General features: G+C 29.0%; 1 protein-coding gene and 1 pseudogene across 1 annotated transcript in view; both read left to right on the top strand.

Moving 5' to 3' along the window:
* Positions 1-11,846: 11,846 nt before the first annotated feature.
* LOC112690623 lies at positions 11,847-12,689 on the top strand (annotated as a pseudogene).
* Positions 12,690-13,851: 1,162 nt separating this feature from the next.
* Positions 13,852-20,899, top strand: part of LOC112690628 — an 81,294-nt gene continuing 74,246 nt past the window's right edge. The window contains exon 1 of the mRNA XM_025564674.1: positions 13,852-13,914. The gene's annotated coding sequence lies outside the window, so the exon portion shown is untranslated. The remainder of the gene's footprint in view (positions 13,915-20,899) is intronic.

Here is a 20,899-nt window from a genome sequence, read left to right on the forward strand (position 1 = left end):
ACCGTAACTCGTTAAAAACTGCATCGTAATTAGTGCTCGTTTGATTATGATATTCGTCTCTTTTCCTTTTTTTTTTTCGATAGCTAAAAGGGTTTTTTGCAATAAAATGTCATTGCATTTCCACCAATGTTTTGCATAATTTTAAAATCGCATGTCGTAAATGTCATGTTCAAGACTATCTACACAGATGTAGACGTTGATCTCTCGTTGTTTAAACGTCAATGATACTATACTATATTATATATTACCATTTTATTATGTATTGACGGGACGACGAAACGGTTTTTTAATTAACCGAAACCGATGGCTTCGTGCACCGCGGTAGTCGCGATCAGTGGCGTGCCGAATATAGGTCGAAATGAAGCCCAGGCATCAAGTTTAAAAGGGGTGGGTGGTTGTTGGATAATAATATGTAAATCGCATAATTATCGTATATATTTAGGTAGAGAAATATTGATATATGAGTTCTGAATGAAATTAATCTAAATATGGGTGGGTGGGTGGTAAACTAGACTTTGCAATCGGCATCAAAACAATTTTTATCTCGGCACGCCACTGGTCGCGATCAACACTTATGTCTTTAAACGTGTGATTCCTATGTACGCGTCAGGAGACGCGCGGCTAACATTACGGGATTAAAATAATCAGGCACGTACCACGCAGTTGTATCAAGTTAGGTTAGTGGTGTATTCGTAATATTTTTCTAGGATATACGATCAGCACATAAGCGTTTATTGGTGGGAGAGGGGGGGGGGCTAAACCCCTTTAAAAAAAAATGTTCTACCTACCTAAGCTTAAAATTACATAGTATAATGGGGACGTGGGATATATACCCGCTAGACTTTTTTTCTAAAAGGCGGGGGGTGTACAACATTTCAACAAAAGTATTTATGGGGGATTTGAAGTGGATGCGCGCCCCCTTAGTTCCCTTGGATTCACGCCTGCTATGGAAGTCTACAATTTAAACTTATCTTTAATAAACTCATAGGTATATATCATATATGAAACATAATATTTATGTTAATATTTATTTTCATGATACCTAATGTTTTATTATGTGTAATAATATTTTAGTATTAATTTAAAATAATTTGCACAAACATGCGACGAATAAATACTGACTAAGTGACTAATTGAAAACAATATAATAATTAATAATCACAATCTATCCAAAACATCGTAGACAGATCGGTTAATATTGTGATAAATTTATAAACAGAACTTTTTGACTGTTGATATATTTTTAACAATTATAATATCCGCTCGACAAGACAATATCGCACGCGTCCAACGGTATTATTTAAATTCTGATGTTACAGTATGTAGACGCTCGGCAGTTTCCGACCGTTTTCGCAAATACCCAAAGTCGGGGAAAATGTAATCGAAGTTTATGCGGGCACGAGGCTATTTTTGGATAGTGGCTATAGTATGTAATAATAATAATAAATTCTATACTGTTGTTGTTGTATAATGTATGCCTTATGGTGATGAAAAATTAGAAGCTTGCGTATACCCATTATGTACGAATGATTAGTTAGCGTATACCCATGACAGACGAATTTTCTTAAAGATACACGCATAAATCCAAAAATAGGGATCCGGATGTACGACGTATACCCGCGTATACCCTCCAATACACCACTGGTTGTACTTGTATATTCATTCAAGTGTGTTTTAAAATATAATTATTATTATTAGTTTAATCGTGACCTTAACAAGAAAACAAAAATGTATCTGAAAAACTACTTATTTTACAACAAGTAGAAGAAAAACAACCCATCGTAAATTATGTTGTGTCGAAAAATAAAAATGAAGTGTATGAAATTTACCTACCAGAGAAGCAAAAGAATTTTTCGATTTTCTGTTTGAAAAACATTTATAACGAAACGTAATCAAATTCAGGGTATTTTTCAGATTAAGCTGGGATCAATTTTGTTATATATTAAACCTAGCCGAGGAAGATATAAAAACCAACCCAAGCATCAAAATAAGAAAACCAATAACTGCTGCTGAAAAACTAGCAGTCACGCTGAGAAAATGTAACATAAAATGTAGGGAACGGATTTATATGTAATAAAAGTACAGAAATATGTACATATATATGTAAGTATAATTTATAAAATATGTGCTAAAAACATCCAAATACGTAGGAAAAAAATTGAATTAAAAAAAAAAAAAAAGTTATTAAATTATTAAATTATCAAAATGATATGTTGAATTGAATTATTACAATATAAACTATTTTTAACTAAATAAACAGTAGAATCAACCTGGACTTCAATACTATTAATAGTTTTTAAATACATTTGTGTGACAAAAGTAAATTTGAAATAAGAATAATTTTTATTATTTGTTTTGTCAATGAAAACTGTTGTGGCATTTAGAGTTATATAATATATTTTTTTTTACATAAGGAGCGATTTATTCTACATGCATTTTGAAGCAAGATACTTAGTCATTACAGAATTTTATATTCATACTATTATTAGGTGTATTGTATGATTGTCGATATTTGATGGCCGGTCGGTCGAAGTTATCTTAATTTATTGTAATAAATCGTATCACGTTAAACGCCTTATAACTCTAAATGCCATGATAATTGATCTTGTAAAAACAAATAATAAAAATAATACCTACTTATTTCTGATTAACTTCTGTTTCAAAATTGTATTTTAAAATTAGTATCAACATTGAAGTCCTGGTTAATTCTAGTTATAACTAGTCAAAATCAGTTTTGACCGAATTGATTTGTTAAAACTAGTATTGACTAGTTGAAACTAGTTTTGACGAATTTCGGGTTTTAACTGTAGCATGTACATATCCCACGTAGTCACAGTATAATTTTTAATTTTTATCACTCAAAAACTGTCAATCAACATCGTTTCCAAGAGTCGAACTTCAAAACGATATTGGAAACGATAATATTTTTAAAATTGTGCACTGGTAGGTATACGGATTATGAGTAGACTGTAAGAAGAATATCCCTGTCATAAGCAACCGCGGGCACTACAAATCCGGATACTTGGACCCGCACGTAACCCATTTACGGACCTCGGAAAAATCCGCTCAAATCCGCACCGACCGACGACCGTGTGCCGTCGTCCAGTAACGGCCTCCAGTAACTCGAATCGAACATGTTGACATTTAGTCAACGTGTTTAATGTGAAAGAATAATGTTGGAATATACGTATATTGTGGCAGTTACGTATCTAATCCAATGACTGTTATGATTGTTTTTAAAATAAACGTGTTTAGAAAAAAAATAAATATTCATCGGCATTGCTCTGCGCTTAAACACTTGTATGAATGCTTTATAACGTATAACTACGGATAAAAACGATCAACGATAGCAAAAATATAAAACCAAAACAAAATTCACAAATAGTTGCAACCATTCGAACGGTATTTTTTCCACAAACATCGTTTTTTTTTTTTTTTATTATTACGGCCCGGAGGAATTTCCAGTTTAACCCGTTCGGTTGTTGTGTTTTCCAATTAATTCAAACGAATTCAAATAATAGCTGATCAAAATGCCAAAATGTGTTCTCGCTGGGGAATAGGGATAATAACGCGGACAAACACTGGACAATTTTTAATTTTATTTCGCCGTTGCGACGCAAAGTAAAACAAACCACGCGTGTTAAAACTTAATTTAGTATGCATTAAAATAATCGCGAACACGTTATTATTTCGACATCATAACATATCAGTGTGTCAGTTGTTTAAAAAAACAACAAAAAAAAAAACCTCGCACGCCGTTGTACGCGCACGTACAGAGTATATATATATACGTATAAACAATGTACGCGTTTATTATAAATAGGTTTGTTAGTTGTGTCCGATGCGGCAACACATAAGTAGTACACAGTAATAATAGCAATCGTTATGTTCACATGAACACCGTTTGTTTGGAAATCATTAACACCGATGCATACGTGCATACCGCTGCAGTCGTACGGAGCAGTGCGTGCAGTGGCGTTGTCAAATGTTTTTGAATAATATACGATAATATAATATTAAAAAAAAAAAATACTTGTCGAGTATGAATTAATAATTATGTTATTGTACAAAAATTACGACAACGCGGTATAAATTAACGTTCTCTTTCTCAGTAAGACCTCCGATGCATTCCATTTGCGACTTTCGTTCGGGCCTTTTTTTCTCTTGGGGGGGGGGGGGTCGAGATTTCACCATCACTCGAACAACTCGAACAACTTGATATTTTTGAAATAAAATTCAAAACAAGTCACGCGATTGATTGACTAACGAATATTGTTTCATGTTGGTGTACCTCAAATCGCAAAAGTCGCAATTTTTATTGCATCAAGTTTGAATCGCGTAGTGTGCGGATAGCCTTAATTCGTCAGTTTTGTCCTTTGATCGACCAAATCGGTCGTGTTGGTATGTACGAGGATAACAATTTCACGGACCGAAAATCGAACATTATAACTAAGAATATTTCTGGTAGATAAATAATATTATTTTTGACTTTTAGGTGAACAATTTAGGATGGCCCACACAGTTTTAATTGTTTACAAAATATGTAATTACGATTACGTGTTAAATTACTCTGTTCAATTTTCTGTTTCCTTCGTATTTTTTTTTTTTTTTTTTGTTATCATGTTTTTCGATTTTTATTATTTATTTCTGAAGTTTCTTGTGTAACGAAAGCAATAACACCATAGAACGGCAGTCTTATTTTTTTTCGATTTTATAAATTTTACCGAGTTACGTGGATAAATCAGGTACAACGTCAAATAATTTGTGTCGTGAATACGCATCAAACAAATGATGTAAAATGAATATTGTAACATAATAGTTTTATAATAATTTGTACAAATGATCGAGTCGCATGTTACTAAACAACTTACACTGTTTTTAAATTGATGGGAATGGCAAGAAATGTTTGTTAACGCGTCAAAAGGTCAAGAAATAGACCATAACCGCAGGGTTTTCGACAGTTTTGAACTTGAACCTAGTCGCGTTACATTTAAACGGGGTGGGATAATATCGGGCAGACCTCGAGTGACAGTGTATACGTGGAAAAAATTTCGTACTACGACGTGATCTGCAGACCATATCGGCGGAGTAGGAATTTCAACCCAAATCGGACAGTTAAACTGTTTGTGTATGGCTATACTTGAAGTAGACATAGATCGTATCGGTTTGGCCGTACTGGTTGGTTGTACGCGATACGAGTGCACTGTACACCGTAGCGACTTATTAACAAGTGGCGTAGTGATTTGTCAATGGAAATAAGACTTCGGTCACAGCAGGCTCTCCTGTGCAGCTCTGTCGGCTTTTGGTCGCGCGGATGTTTTTTTTTTTTTTTTATACTCACGGTCTCGAGAACGGTTCTGTTTTACTGTTTTAGAACAATGACCTACGATGCAGACCGATGACCGATGTTGTACAGTAAACACAGCTGCAGAAGATCGTCAACCATAAATGATCCGAAATTAGAAGCTTTTCTGTGATAAAATCGCCAAAATTATCCGTTTTCCTTACTCATATTACTACCGGTATTTGGGTTTCCGTCCAAGTCGGTCTTCACATTTTTTATCTTATTATATTTTTAAAGTCGTACGAAGTTATGTAAATCGTTGCTACGATTGTCGTTTATCACGTTACCTACACTTGTACAACAATACGAAAGATTTCTTTCGAGGTCATATCTTAATTTTTATCGCGATGTATTTGGAGGGCGAGTAATTAAAACGTACGGGTTATTACATTTTAACATTGAATAACTGTACACGGTTTGTACTTTTTCGGTAAATAATATAACTGATAAAAAAAAAAAAAAAACACATTTTATTTTAATCAATTCTAGGTTTTTTTAGTACAAGCCTAGGTTTTAATGAGAGAATCAATCGTTCCTACTGTATATATTACGATAATATTCCCTATGATTGAAGTGTTTAGTGAATGTATTTCGACTACAACAAATTTTAACAGAATGACGAGCAACAATAGAAACGTATGGACCAATGGTCTCGTTAATATTTGCATTTCAGGCGTGTTGGGTACAACAGCAAAAGCATGCAAATACTCGTAAAAATTAAAAAAAATTATATAGCCAGCCTCTTTTTTTCCGAACAAATTAGTATGTTATTGTATAATTTATGCAGCCATTTATAATTTTTATTAATATATTCTATATACTTTTGATTAGTGCTTAATTTACGATTTTCACTTATCGATGAGAATAATTGTTATAGTTGTTAATACTTTAAATGCAATAATCAATAAAAGGTACAAAAAATATTATAAAAACTCTTACACCATTATGTGTATTGCTTAATTATTTATTTGGTGTACATTTCTTGTTTCGTACATTCGAAAAGTAGAAGAAATGATTAAAATACTCATCTTGTACAGTTTGTTGAAATTAAAATACTGTATAACGTCGGAGGAAAATGTTTTATTCTATAAAAAATGCATATGGCTGTACACTTTTTGGGCACCAACAAATTGAAATCATTGTCTATCTAGTGCCTTTTGTATTTTAAATATTTAATCTTGATATAACGTTAATTAATTAACTAATTATACTTATAAATAAATAACTAATTATAGTTCGTAGACTTATTTCAAAACAAGTATTATTTATATTTTTATTTTAAAAACAAAGTTTTATTGGTAAGCTCGTTGCTTTTTTTTTTTTTTTAATTTGCCATCGTTTCCAAATTACAGCAAAGCGAAGGCTTGTTGCTTATATTATATTTATTTTACCAAACTAAATGAATTTAAATAAATTAATGATTTTTTTTAAATTAATTATTTATTTATGTACCTTATGAATATTATGTATTTTACGCTAAGAAAAATCAAAATACTTTATATAGCATATAATATTTATTTTTTTCATTATTTGTTTACAACTGTTATAGTGATATATTATTCTAATCTATACTTGAGAAATGAAGCAAGTAGTCAAATTTGCTACAAACCAAGTTAGGTATCACTCAAAAGAGCTTTGTTTTATTCATACAATCACTTCAAAAATCACTTATATAGTCAATATTATAAATAATATCATTAAATAAGAAATTAACTATAGTATAGTTTGAAAGCAAATCTACTAGCTGTTTATTAAAACACGTAAGAAACACATAAGTGCTACTGTATTACGACGTGTATGCAACGTTGTGACTTGTTGTAGATTTCCGCACCAACACTGAGTCACGACGTACAATTTTAACCAATTATAGTGATACCATTATTCTCCAGACAAATACGATCGGTACATTATTGTAGAACCAAGAAAACTATTTGCTGTTTTTTAGGGCTGCCAACAAATTTTAGCTTTTCTCGTTTATATTTTTTTAGTTCAAAAATATAATCGAATGCAATGTATTAAATCACGATCGGTTGCTTGTTTTTTTTTTTTTTTTTGCGGTAGATTTTGATATTTTTGACGGCCCCGCATTGTCCTATATTTTATATGAGAATAGGTAGGTTCTAAAAAAATCGATCAAATATCCTATGAAATTACCAAACAAAAACTTTACGAAAATAATAGAATTTATTTTTACAACAGAACCGATGACGAAAACGAACACTTAGTGTCACTGTTCTTGAAATAATCATGTACGGACGAAGTGCTTCTTACAATGATGGTCGAAAATCGTCAGTAATAACAATAGTTTTATCGGTGAGAAACAGGTAGGAAAATAAAATTTTTAGGTGTGTAATAAACCGTACATAAGAATGTGTACATATTACAGATTCCTTCAACGACATTATTATTAATAATAAAAATACATATTTATAATCTATAAGATCCTAATAATTTAAAAATACTCCACGGGATGATAAAAAAAAAAAAAAAATCGGATTACTTCGGATCCCTGACCGATAAAAGAAAACGAACACGTTGATCTCGTAGCTAAAACCGAAATCAACTCTCATCCACTGTCGTTATTCACACAAAACACTTCGTTCGGGGATTTACAAATATTCGTGCGTCAATAATGATCAAAATGCCAACCATAAAATGTCATCATAAATGAACATCTTACTCCACCAAAGTGAATTAAAACACACGGCCGACTACAAATCAGACATATATCACAGAAACACCTACCTAGTGTATTCGTAGTAATATGCTAACAATACCGAGAATTGGACAAGCTAAATTATTTTTTGGTTATCTTATGAGCATAGGGCAACGGATAAAAAATCTGGGGGGCAACAGCCCTCCTACCAAAACAAAAAATAACCTGTAGATTACCCCTACTCTTATATACGAGGCGTGTCCAGAAAGTAAGTGTACTGAGGCTCTCACGTACTATGTTAATATGTTTTAGATTCTGAGCCATGTTGGGTTTACTGCAATGCATCTTTTTTTGTATGTGACACTATTATAAGTTAAATATGCTGTATGTGGTATGCCATGTTTAACATGGAATATATATATGGAAGGGCTAAATCTTGCCCCCCTAGTTGCGCCTATGCTAATAAGCTAGGAAGAACCTTCTATTTGTACAGCTCGTTGAGTTCAAGACATAATCCAATGCACATACTGGTCAAACATAAAATTTTGATAAACAGTATGCTATACTACTCATTATATAATACTTGTGCATAGTTATATGTCAAAATATTTCATTTGCAAGTCTCATAGTAAATTTGAAATAACTATTCATTTTAGTAGGTCAAGTCATTTTTTTCTGATATTTTGTGATGTATGGGGGATGTTGAACGCCTTCCCCAGTCATCCCTGCGTCCGCGCCTGCAGTCGATGTATTAAACAGCTCTGTGTACGTAGTCACGTACCTATTATTATTAATCGTGTAACATGATTTTGTACTGCTCGTTGACAATATTGCCAGTGCAATATGTAAAATATGATTTGTGAAGTCGTAGACATATATTGTTATAATAATACTTGAAAATAATAAATTGCTGAAGCCAAACGGTGTGAAAATGTATTTATTTAACTAAAATTATGTATTATTACAATATATGCGCACATTTGTCGTGCCTATTACTATTATTATTATTATTATTCTTAAATAAAATAAAATCTTTTTGGTAGTTGCCTAGACTAAATTGAACACAATACTATCCATCAAATTTATAAAAACATTGGTAAAATAATAATCGGACGTTGTGTTTTTAGATCATATTAAATTCAGAGCTTACGATTTATAAAACTAAAATGTACTACAATTTTTTTTATGATTAAAAAAAAAAAATCTTACGATAAATGCTATGCTATATATATATATTATATAGAATATGATTTACCATAAACATGAAACATTGCAACAATGAAACCTAATCATAAATTTTTATCAATTTTAATTAAAATAATTAGCAAATTAAAAGTCCGAACCTTAGAAATAATAGGGGAGACTGGGTGCGATTGTAACATTTTTTATAATATTATTTATTTTTGCCAGTATTTAAACTTTTTTTGTTTTAGTTTGACTTTTAATCACTAAAATTACTTAATACCTTTATAATTATGTGATGATTAAATCTTGATTTTCAGAATCTGTTGCATAAATGAGCATGAACGAGGATTAAAAAAAATAAAAAAAATAAAAATAATACAATTGTACCTCAAACAGAGAAAATTGTAAAACAATTAGGGATAATAGTAATTTTCAATTTTAAATGGTTTATTTTAATCTTTAGAACTACTTCACATTAATAATTATAAATAATAACATTTTGGTGGAGAACTAAACTCCATGGCTTTTAGTTAGTTGATTTATTGATTTAAACCGACATGACAAATATTTAGGTCTTTAGTCACTAATCGTATTGATTTTTTTCTATGAGGTATATCTCTGCAGAATTTTGTATAATTACTTCATTAGACCCCCGATACGAAATTATCTTATGCGTGGCATAGTTATAATAAAAAAAAAAAAAATTTAATCTAATGAAATATAGATCAACAATTTAATGTTACAATTATCCCCATTCAATATTATTTTAAAAATTGAAATACAAAGAAAAATACTTACTATTTAGTGTATTTTGAAAAATATCTAGATAAACTACACAAGTTTCTTATCAAATTAGCATTAAAAAGAAAAAAAGAATAAAGTACAACAGGGAAAAATAATTGTAATCTTATAATTTTTATTTTTCACATTTTTTACATTTTTTTTTCGAACGTTAATTATAATATCAATGTTTTGATAAGGAAAAATTGATTATTGGATAGTGTAACAAATTTCATATTTATTTGACGTTTTTGTGTTGTTTGCGGAACAATTTATTGCTAGTGTTACAATTGTCCTTTGTTAAATATCTTATACTAATGAATACTGTAAATCGAAAAACGCGTTTAAATTTGTGTCACGTATAAGTACATGGCATACAAGTGTATGAGTAGCTATGATATAATATAACTTTTTGTAGCACTTAAAAGCTTAAATAATACTAAAATATATTCTTAAAGTTAAAAACTGTAAAATATGCAAATATATACAAAATAAAACTTAAGATTTAGATTCCTTGCATCATGAATAGAACTTTTATTTGACTCTGATATTTTATTAGTCTTTCAAAAAAAAAATATGCAAATGCTAAAAGTCCCTAAGCCCAAGGCCGTGATGTCAGCGTAATAACTTATTACGTTGACATCGCGGGTTTAGTGCCGGATGGAATAAGGATATCGGTCGACATGTTTAAAAACGTCGAATATATACCAGGTTATATACATCTAATAGGTCGTATTATTGCGAATGGACTATTGAAATTAATATAATTTCTTTCTGTTCTTTTTTACCCCGACATTGATTTTCTAAAACCATGTGTCACTCGTACAACGTTTAATTTTGTATTGACGTTATTTCAAAAGACTTTACGCATAAACTTGTCGTTCAAAAGCAAACAAAACATATAGATAACTTTATACCCATGTTGTCCGGTCCTTGAAGGTATATTGCATTAATTATTAAACTAATTAGTTTTTGGCAAAATTGCAAACTTGTATGTTTTTGCTTGTCTTATTTATATAATTGCACATTTTAAAGCATGTTTTGTGAAAGTTTCGATTTTCCATTTAATATTAAAACCAAACTCTTTGATGAACGGTTATTTTAAATAGTCCCCAGTTCGTGTAACATGAATTCGTAGAATTTCAAATAAAAATTTCATTACCACACGACGTTGAAAATACTTATAAAATCTATGAAATGTTTATACTACGAACATTTTTTTTAATACTGTCAGATTTAACATTATTTAAACTTGAATGTAATATTTGTATTTTAATTTAGATTTTTTTAAAATTTTTTTTCTAAGTTAATTAGTTTTTTAATAATAAAAACTGTATAAAAATTATTTATTTTATCGATATATTATATGTTTAATAATAGCGTTTTTGATTTTAAAATAGATATTTTCATATTTTGTTCATATACTTTAATTGCATACTATGACATCTTCACGTTACTTATTAGTTTTGAAAATCTCCAACGTACGTTGTGCATCCAACAGTTTCCGAGAGTACAATGAAGATGAATGATTTAAAACTGTTTTGAGGTCAACCAAATCTGTTAGAATTAAACATGTATTATAACCTGCGTTGCAAATTTTTAAGTTTTAAATTTATACTATTTCACAAATCAGTGATACAATATGGGTTTGTCACCATAAAAACTGAAAGGCAATTTTAGACAACTTCAAAACTATTATAAACATTTTAAACCAAGAGTTTAAGATGTATCAAAATAACATGGAAAATTATTAAAAAAATACAAAAATAATTGTATTTATTCTTTCATAATTGCAAAAAGAATCACTTGTTATACGCGTATATTTTATCAACTATATTTGAAATATAATTAATAATCTTAGCAAACAATTGCAACACGAAAATGGGATACTTGGTTATGCAGCTAGTTAAATAAATGCGATTATAAAAACTTTTGAAGATAGTCAAAATCACTTTTGAATATACATAAAAATTTGGGAAAATATAGTAACATTTTATTGAGATCATAATATAGAATTAGAAATCATATTCATATTTATTAATAGTACCCAAACGAAAAAAAACGCAGCCTTTATTTGTAAAAAAAAAATTGCTTAATTACAACGACTGCAGCTGAAAACGAGGAGTCTGTTAATGAAACCATTTTAATTAATTATTGGAAAGTACACGTTTATTATTCGATATCTGACGAAGTTATAAATAATATAAAGACAAGATTTTCTCCGGAAAGTTTGCAGTTGGCATTTGCTATTAACCTCTTTTTAAATCAGAACTCTGAAAATATTAAAAATTTTTATTTAACAATGTAGGATATGTAAAATGTAAATTAATAAATCAACTTCAATTAAAATTAGTATATTTAAAATTGTACTAATTATGTCCCTTGATTTGAATTGACACCAAACCGAAATGACGATTACCAAAATTTATATCCAACATTATAATAATGAACGGGAATAAAAAAATCAAATAAATTTGTTCAAAATATAAATAACAGTTTATAAACACAACATTTCCTAATACATTTATGCTTCTAAATTTAGCTCTGACCTTACAAATTTCTTCGGCATCACGTGAGAGGTGATTTTCGACTATGAGAGGAATCCGTTTTTCATCCTTGGCAATACTAAACATTTCAAAAGTTATTTCGAATAATACAGACTCGAATAGTATTTTAATTATATACTCCAAAAATAATAGACGTTTGGAAAAAAAGTCGGTTTAAAATAAACACATTTTATTCTTATCTAGATTACGGTATCGTATTTGTTTGATTTACGATTGTTATTAGTTTGGCGAAGGGGTGAAAATCCGTAGCCCTACAGCCTACATTTCCGTTTCGCCGACGCGTTGTCCTCGCCAGGACCGAAACGAAAACAACACTCGGTCCGAGCACAGGTGGACGAAATGTTTTCAACACCGCATCGAAACCAATCCATTGACGTTCGACAACGGTACGGATACGAGTCGAACGGAATCGGTGTTAAATAATATATTATTATATAATATAATATATTATATAATATATTATTATATAATATAATATATTATTATGGTTCGATGCGAAACGCAGATCGTACCTACACTTGGGATCACGACGAAAACAAGAAACGCGCAGAAAGAACCTGTACCGAAACGGAATTGATTGGATTTTTAAAACGCGCGTTGAGGACGTTTTTACACAGTAAACGTTTGTTTCGAAAACGGTGAGCGCACGTAATGGACATTGCAAACGGTCGGTTATTAAAAAAAAAAAAAAACATACCAAACTGTAACAATCGACGATAAAAATTTTGAAAACCGATTTGAATTTGACTTATTGTCTTCTTTATCAGTCCACATTTTCCAATATCATTCCCTGATTATTATAAATTTGATTTGAAAATATTTTCAAATTTCAAATTTTCAAACGTTGATTCTTCAGATTTTAATAAATAATCTTAAAATGCGGACCAATCAATGTCAAAAAGACTAAATAACGCATTCGGATAAGTTTTCAGAAATATTATCGCATTATTAGGTTGGACGGTAGTCGCTGTTGATCGTGCCGAATGTTGAGCCGAAAACGTTGTCCGAACGATAAGCGCGACCCGGGAGACGGTTCGACCGAGCGTTTCGCCGGGTTCCGGATTGTGGCTAGTTCGGCCGCTAGACGCCAGGGATCGTGGCGCGACCCGCAGGACCCAGGGCTCGCGATCGCGCGCGCGTGTATCCTCCCTCCCGCGACCCTCCAGCGACCCTCCCGCCCGGGCGGTGGTGTCGCGAGCGTTCCCATAGGGCCGCGCGGATTTCTGGGCGACGACGTCAGCGCGCACGACCACCACCGTCATCGCTCACCCCTATAAATACGGCATGTTCGGCGCGCCCGCGTTCGTTCACAAGCAACACTCCGACTGCCACCTGCCAGCCTGCCAGCCACCTGTTTGTCGCGCGCCACCTTCAACTTTACGGTAAGTACCGCTTTTCAAGTATTCCCCCAAATTTAACTTTAAGTTTCGTTTCATTATTTCTCCCTCGTTCGCAATATTTTCTCCGGCTTCGTCCCGACTCTTTATAATTTTTTTAAATTTTCGAACGATATTTTCCTCCCCGAAAAACATCATCGAAACGTACGAAAAACACCCGGATTCAAGAAACGACTGAAAAAAAAATATAGTTTCCTACGAACTACGAACTAGCGGTTATTTTTCAAAAATCTCCAACTGTCGGGTTTTATTGATTTTAAAAATTTTACTAGTTCGTAGGATTTCCGTGAAAATAAAATAATTTTCTTGCCATATTTTTTCGCGAACCATAACTGTTTAAAAGGTTTCCAATTTATGGGCAATCGATGAAAAACGGTTTACAGGAAGAAGATCGTCCGGAAATTGCTATTCGGGAAAAATACTAAGAACACTGTATTTTTTATTACCGTTCCTCGCAAACGGTTATTATTAATATATGTTTGGTCGAGATCCGTTTATTTTTTTTCGGTGCGAAAAAGGGGAAAAAATGAAGTCGATGAAGTTTTTATTTTCATTTTATTGCGTTTACCAGGGCAGTTGGTTATTTATTTAATTTTTCGAACGTCTCTCGCGACGTTCTCCTAATTTTAAACGTGTTACAAAAATATACTATACGCATTTTATTTGTTTTCAAAATCGTTAGACGATTTTTGAGATTCAAAAATATATTATACGATATTGTTGTTTTCAATCGAGAATAAATTGGTAATTGACTGTATGAGTGCGATTTGCATTTTGCTATATTTACATGTTTACACAGCGCTATCGAACTTCAAACTCTGACGTCTGTAAGATTATTATAATTTCATAAAAAAAAAAGCAAAATGCAGATATTGAAATGCAGGTCGCAAATGTACCACAATTACTAATCTATTTTTTTAAGGTTTATTAGGGCATCCAAGTTTAATTTTTTTTTACATTTTTCAATAATTATTAATTATACACAATGTTAATCTAATAATAGATAAACATGTAAATAGCTTATTATCGTAAATAAAAATATATATCTTTTGATAGACAAAAGTTAAGAATTACCGTATATTAAAATACGGTTGGTGTTGGTAATGTAATAGTTTACGTAAAAAGAATGGTATATTTTATAGTCTAGTATTTTTATGATTAGTAATTAGTTAAATAATTTAAATATATTTCATTAATCGTTAGTGTGTATGTTCATAGAAAACGTTATTTTAACTATAATGAAATATATATCTGCTATTTAGTTTAAGTAGTATTACTTTGCTATTTGAAAAATTAATTTTATTTACTATTCTTATAAAGGTAATATTTCCTTTTTTTATACTTATATTGTTCGGTCGATTTATGTCATTTTGAAAATGACTTTTTTATATATATTTCAGTCATAAAAATGGGTGAAAAATATATTAGCAAACATTTCAACATGGTATAGACCTTATATGATATTATTTGTTTTGTTATAATTTAAATAGTTGATAATATATATCATATTAATTTCGAACTACGAATATATCAATAAAATTTCACTTTAAAATTAATAAAATGTCTTCATTTGTTCCGTAAGATAGAATATTTTAAAACCTAGTTAATTTAATTTTTTTTTAACTCGTATTTCAAAATTATTGAATTACAATTTATTTACAATTTTAAATAATTTTGTATTTTTGATCATTGCTATGAGTTTAAGACGTACACCATAATGATTTATAATGAACACCAGTATCGATAATCATTTTAATATTTACATTTATTTTGTACTTTAAATTATTTGTTTTTATTGACATTTAATCCTTATAATATTGATTATATATAAAAAATTATATACTTACATAATAACGAGTACTTCCCATAAATACGAAAAACAGTTTTACTCTGTGATCGTTTTGTAATGTATCAGAAATCAAGTCAGAGTCAAGTTTTTGGTATAGTTATATTTATATTTATTACGCATGTTTTCACTAGTTCTTAAATATATGAATTAAATGTTATTTATAATGTGTTTGATAATAATTTATAAATGAGTCAAGATGTAAATGTTGAAAAAATGAAAAATAACACTGGTATTTTGTTGTAGTTTGTTTATCATTATTTTATAGTCATGAATAAAATATAAGTTTATGTGTAAAAAATAAGTGTACGTGAAGAAAACTAATGTTATCAATACATTTATATGTTTCAAATAGTTTTATATTATATTTACTTAAAGTTATGAATAAATAATTGTTGTCACTCATATTTTCTAAAGTTTATTTATATAATATTATAATCGAACTAAATTACTGAATATCACACATTTTTTTTTTTTTTATAAAATTATCCAGACTCAAATATTATTTATAAGTCATTTTAAACACCAAATACAATTATAAAAAAAGAATATTTCAACATTAAATATTATTTTTTATTGTACACGTTATATTGTATGCTACAAAATATATTTCTTGGCGTATTTAAAATATTAGTTTGAAAAATTATTAAAAATAAGAATTATAATAAAAAATTATAAATAAAATATAAAAAAAAATAATTATTAAAAAAAATAATAAATATTATTCAAATTATTTTAATTTTATTTCTAAAATAATATAATCTTATTTAATTACATTAGCTACGTTACCCATCATTTATTAAATTCTTAAGTGATCAATTGTTTAACAATGTTGCTATAATATTAGTAAAACGTATAAATCATTATTGAAGAACATTTAAAATTCATAATTAGGTACCAAATACATTTATTTCAGAATATTATAAACTGTTATTCGCATACGAAATCAAATTATAACTTTTTGTTTTATAAATATGTATTCGTGGTATAATAGTATATAATCGAACACCAAACAGATTACGAAACATAATCTTTGACATATGTAGCAGGTGTTAACATACTTGTTAAAAATTAACAAACCATAACATGAATAAAAATGACAATGGCTAATGGCAATAAAATAATCTTACTAATGAAAAAAAATAAAAATAAAATCAATATAAAACAAAAAGATACGGCAAACTTTTTTTTTCCGACCTAAATTAAATCTGATTAAAAACAGGCGATGTATAACAGTATACAAATACCGACTTAATAATAGGCTTAAATTAATTAATTTATGCTCTATGTATTAACAATTTAATGACATGTAGCTCTGCTATAAATATAATTGGAGTCTTTTCAATATTAAAAGCAGCTTACTTATTTCTTAATTTTCGTAGAAAATTTATTCATTTTTATATTGATATAATTATTTTATACAACTCTGGGGTTCAGTCAATCCTTCCAGTATAGATAAAATCCAATCGTTTCAATCTAAATGCCTTCCGTCGAATAACAAAAGCCTATTTCTTTGTCTCAAACGACACAATTCATAATCACCTCACCAGGCAAACAGTAAAAGAAGTAGCTAAAAACCTCTCTATAAAGCTCCCGCTCAAACCTATCCAACCACCAAAATCTTCTTGTGTCCAACTCAAATGTTTTCAATATTCCGGGTGATCCCAGAAGGTGTTTGAAACGCAAATGGTATTTTATAAATAAGTTTCAATAAGTCTTAGCGCTGGATGGACTCTTCGATCAAGACTGCAATGCGTCCATTATTCTCACTCCAATTATTTGTTGTAAAAAATATTTATTTACAGATTGTATAAATAAATGTATAAATTAAAAAAAAAAAATGATAATAATAATTATTGAAGATTTATAAAGGAGCTCGATTGGTGAGCGATTTAAATATATATGGCTTACCTTCAAGAGTTCATTAGTGTCAGTATTCATAATTTTATTTGCAACGAGGATCGAGCATTGTACTCGAGGACAATACAATAATATTAGTATGAATAATAATATCTCCGTTCCTGTAATATCATACACAGTGTATACACTACTTTGAGTAATTAGTAGTTATACAGATTGTCTTAATGTGTCCAATAACTGTGTTGACATTAATGCATTGAGTTTATATATTCATGTATATTTAAGTTATTAAAATTCATACTGATCGCAGAAATCTGATTATTAGTATGAAAATCGCTCAAATTAATATTCCATTGTTTCTGAATGTTTTAAATATAAAAACAATTATTTGGATTAAAGAATTATACAACTAAGAAAACATATTATACATATATATAAATATAAAAATTCAATGTAAACAATTGTCAAGTACATGGGACAAACAAAAAAAAAAAAAAATAATAATAATTGAAAAACTACAATATTTCCAATCACATAACCAACAGCATTGTCGTTTCGACTCCTCATTTTTATTAAATTTATTACCATCAACATTAATGATTTTTATATGAAATGAAAACGGTTTTATTAATTTGATTTGCTGTTATACTTCAAGCACACACTCATCAAGTTTTATTCGTTAAAATATTAATCTATCAAGTCGATGACATTGGAAATAGTCGTATAATTTTGATTAAAATCAATAATTTTCACAAAATAATGTCTTGTTATTTTTCATTTCTTCCAGCTTAATGCGATTAAAACTCACCCGAACGAAGGAGAGGAGAATAACATTTCCAACCGTTCTAATATTATTTGATCGAAAGTTTATTTTGTAGAATCGAATAAAATAAATGCTTCACAGTTTTCTCTAATCTCTAAGGATTCGGAATAGTACATAAATATATCAGTGAAACAAATTATGATTTCAAAGGCTGTATGATGAGTTAAAATACATTATTTTAGTTTATAGCGTCTATAGCTATAAACATAATTAAACTTCATATCAATGCCATAAAGTTATAATTTTTTCATTAGAAAACATTATTCCTTTGATTCAACTACTATATACATTGGCTATCAGCAAATACTCAAATTAGAGGTCGAAAAATCGATAGTTGGTTAAACTCCAAAGATATTTTTTTACTTTGAAGTATTCAGATAAAATATATAATACACATATAGGATATTTAATTGCGCTATAAAATCTAATTAAATGTTTAATTAGTTTATTTATTTGTATTTAAAATTTATTTATTTAAAGTTAAAAACGGACAATATATCATACAACATAAAATATTTAATTAATTTAGATATCAAATGAATTACATTTTTAGTATGACATGGCACATACACTTTTTAGCAGCATTATATAATTGAATATGAAAATTAAATAATATTGCATTTTTAAACATTATTTTTATTTTTGTTTAATAGAAAATTAATTATAGGTATGGCATTTTCAATGGAGTTAAAATAGTATTACTAAATCTCCGGTGTAGAAAAATTTACATTTCATCGGAATTGTATTATTAGTTATTTTTTTTGCCCTCTATTGTGATTATAATATACATATATTATAATGTTTATTATAAACGATAATTATTAAAATTTCAATTCGTTTGCGCGTGCTTACAAATATTACGCGACGGTTTTAAAATAAACAATAATATTAATAATTAATTTGCACACATTCATTGTAAACCGATCATACCGAATGAATGGTCGAGTTTAGAACACGATATTATTACAGTTTAATATTGTATACGGTACTCTTTGAGGTATTTATCCTGAACGGGGGCTAGAAAATGATCACAATTACAAATTATCATTTACTTTCTTAGTTTATATGCGTTCTTATATTTCGAGTGAAATGAGGAATTTATTGGTACAATTTGTGTACATGATTTCGATCGGAAGTAGTGTTCCGATTATAACCAAATAAATATTAAAAGATAGAAAATTGGTTCTTTTTTGGTACTTGCATAGGGTTATTTTTTCAATTTTCTCAATAATTTTCCGAATAAACAATAAAAACTGGGAAAAAAGGCAAAATACTTGAAATTTCAACAAAGATTTAAACCCTTTTTATTAATAATCGCATATTATTTTGTCGAGTACATTTTTTTTTTTAAGTCAGTGTACACGATTTCGACCAAAAATATTTGACTCATCCATCACAATCATTTGGGATATCTAATCGGAAATATTGTATAGTTGGTACTTCGAATGATATCATTTGATTAATTATCTAACGATTGTCATAACAATCGAGATAAATTGACGAAAATTTATAGAAATACAGTAACATTTACGGCATAGCCGTAATAGTTGACACTATGCTAAGTGTTGTGTGGTTATAAAACAATGCGATTTTAATCAAAAATGTATTCTTAATTTTTCGACAAAAACTTTATTTAATGCTATCAGAGATTTATATAAAATCAACAAATCCATGTTTACTATCTACATCTTTATGTATACATCAATAATATCTTTATATTGGATATGAGAGCAATATTAACACTAAAATTATCCTATCGTCATGTTGTTGTTTGAACATAATCAGTTCATCTTAGTTAAAAAATATTTTAATTTTGAACTTATTTTAACAAAATAATGTGTCTTCATTTACAATATAAAATTAAAAATATGTTATGGTTTTGATAGAATGTATTAAATATCCACTATGATATTTATGATCGATTATATATATATATAACATTCAAATGTATATAATTTCTACATCCATTATGTAGTAAATCTATGTATATATGATATTTTTTTGTTTGATTGGTATATTGATTTATTCGTAAATAAATTTACGAGTACTGACCATCTACTAATTTATATTTTATTTTTTATTATTTTACTATATTTATTTATTAATTAAGATAAAAAAAATGTTGTTTAACAGATTCGTATGAGATTTCTTCTTAGCAAACTTCAAACTTAAATGAGATTGTTGATTTATTATTGATTAATTTGAACAAATTTAAGTCTATTCATCTCCACTTTCAAATTCAACATTTGATTAGTTCAAATCGTCAACATATTAAAATGTCGTTGTATGCGTGAAAATTTTGTGTTACAGTGCTCGTTCATGATATAGATATTTATGAATATTATCTAAATTTGAATTCTTATAGCTTTTCCTTTTTTTTGTTTATAGCTTCAATGCTAAAATTTTAGCGTATTGAACCCTGCGGCAACTGTAGTGGATAG

The sequence above is a fragment of the Sipha flava genome, unplaced genomic scaffold (genome assembly GCF_003268045.1).
Source record: "Sipha flava isolate LNK unplaced genomic scaffold, YSA_version1 511_pilon_pilon, whole genome shotgun sequence".
NCBI classification, from domain to species: domain Eukaryota; kingdom Metazoa; phylum Arthropoda; class Insecta; order Hemiptera; family Aphididae; genus Sipha; species Sipha flava.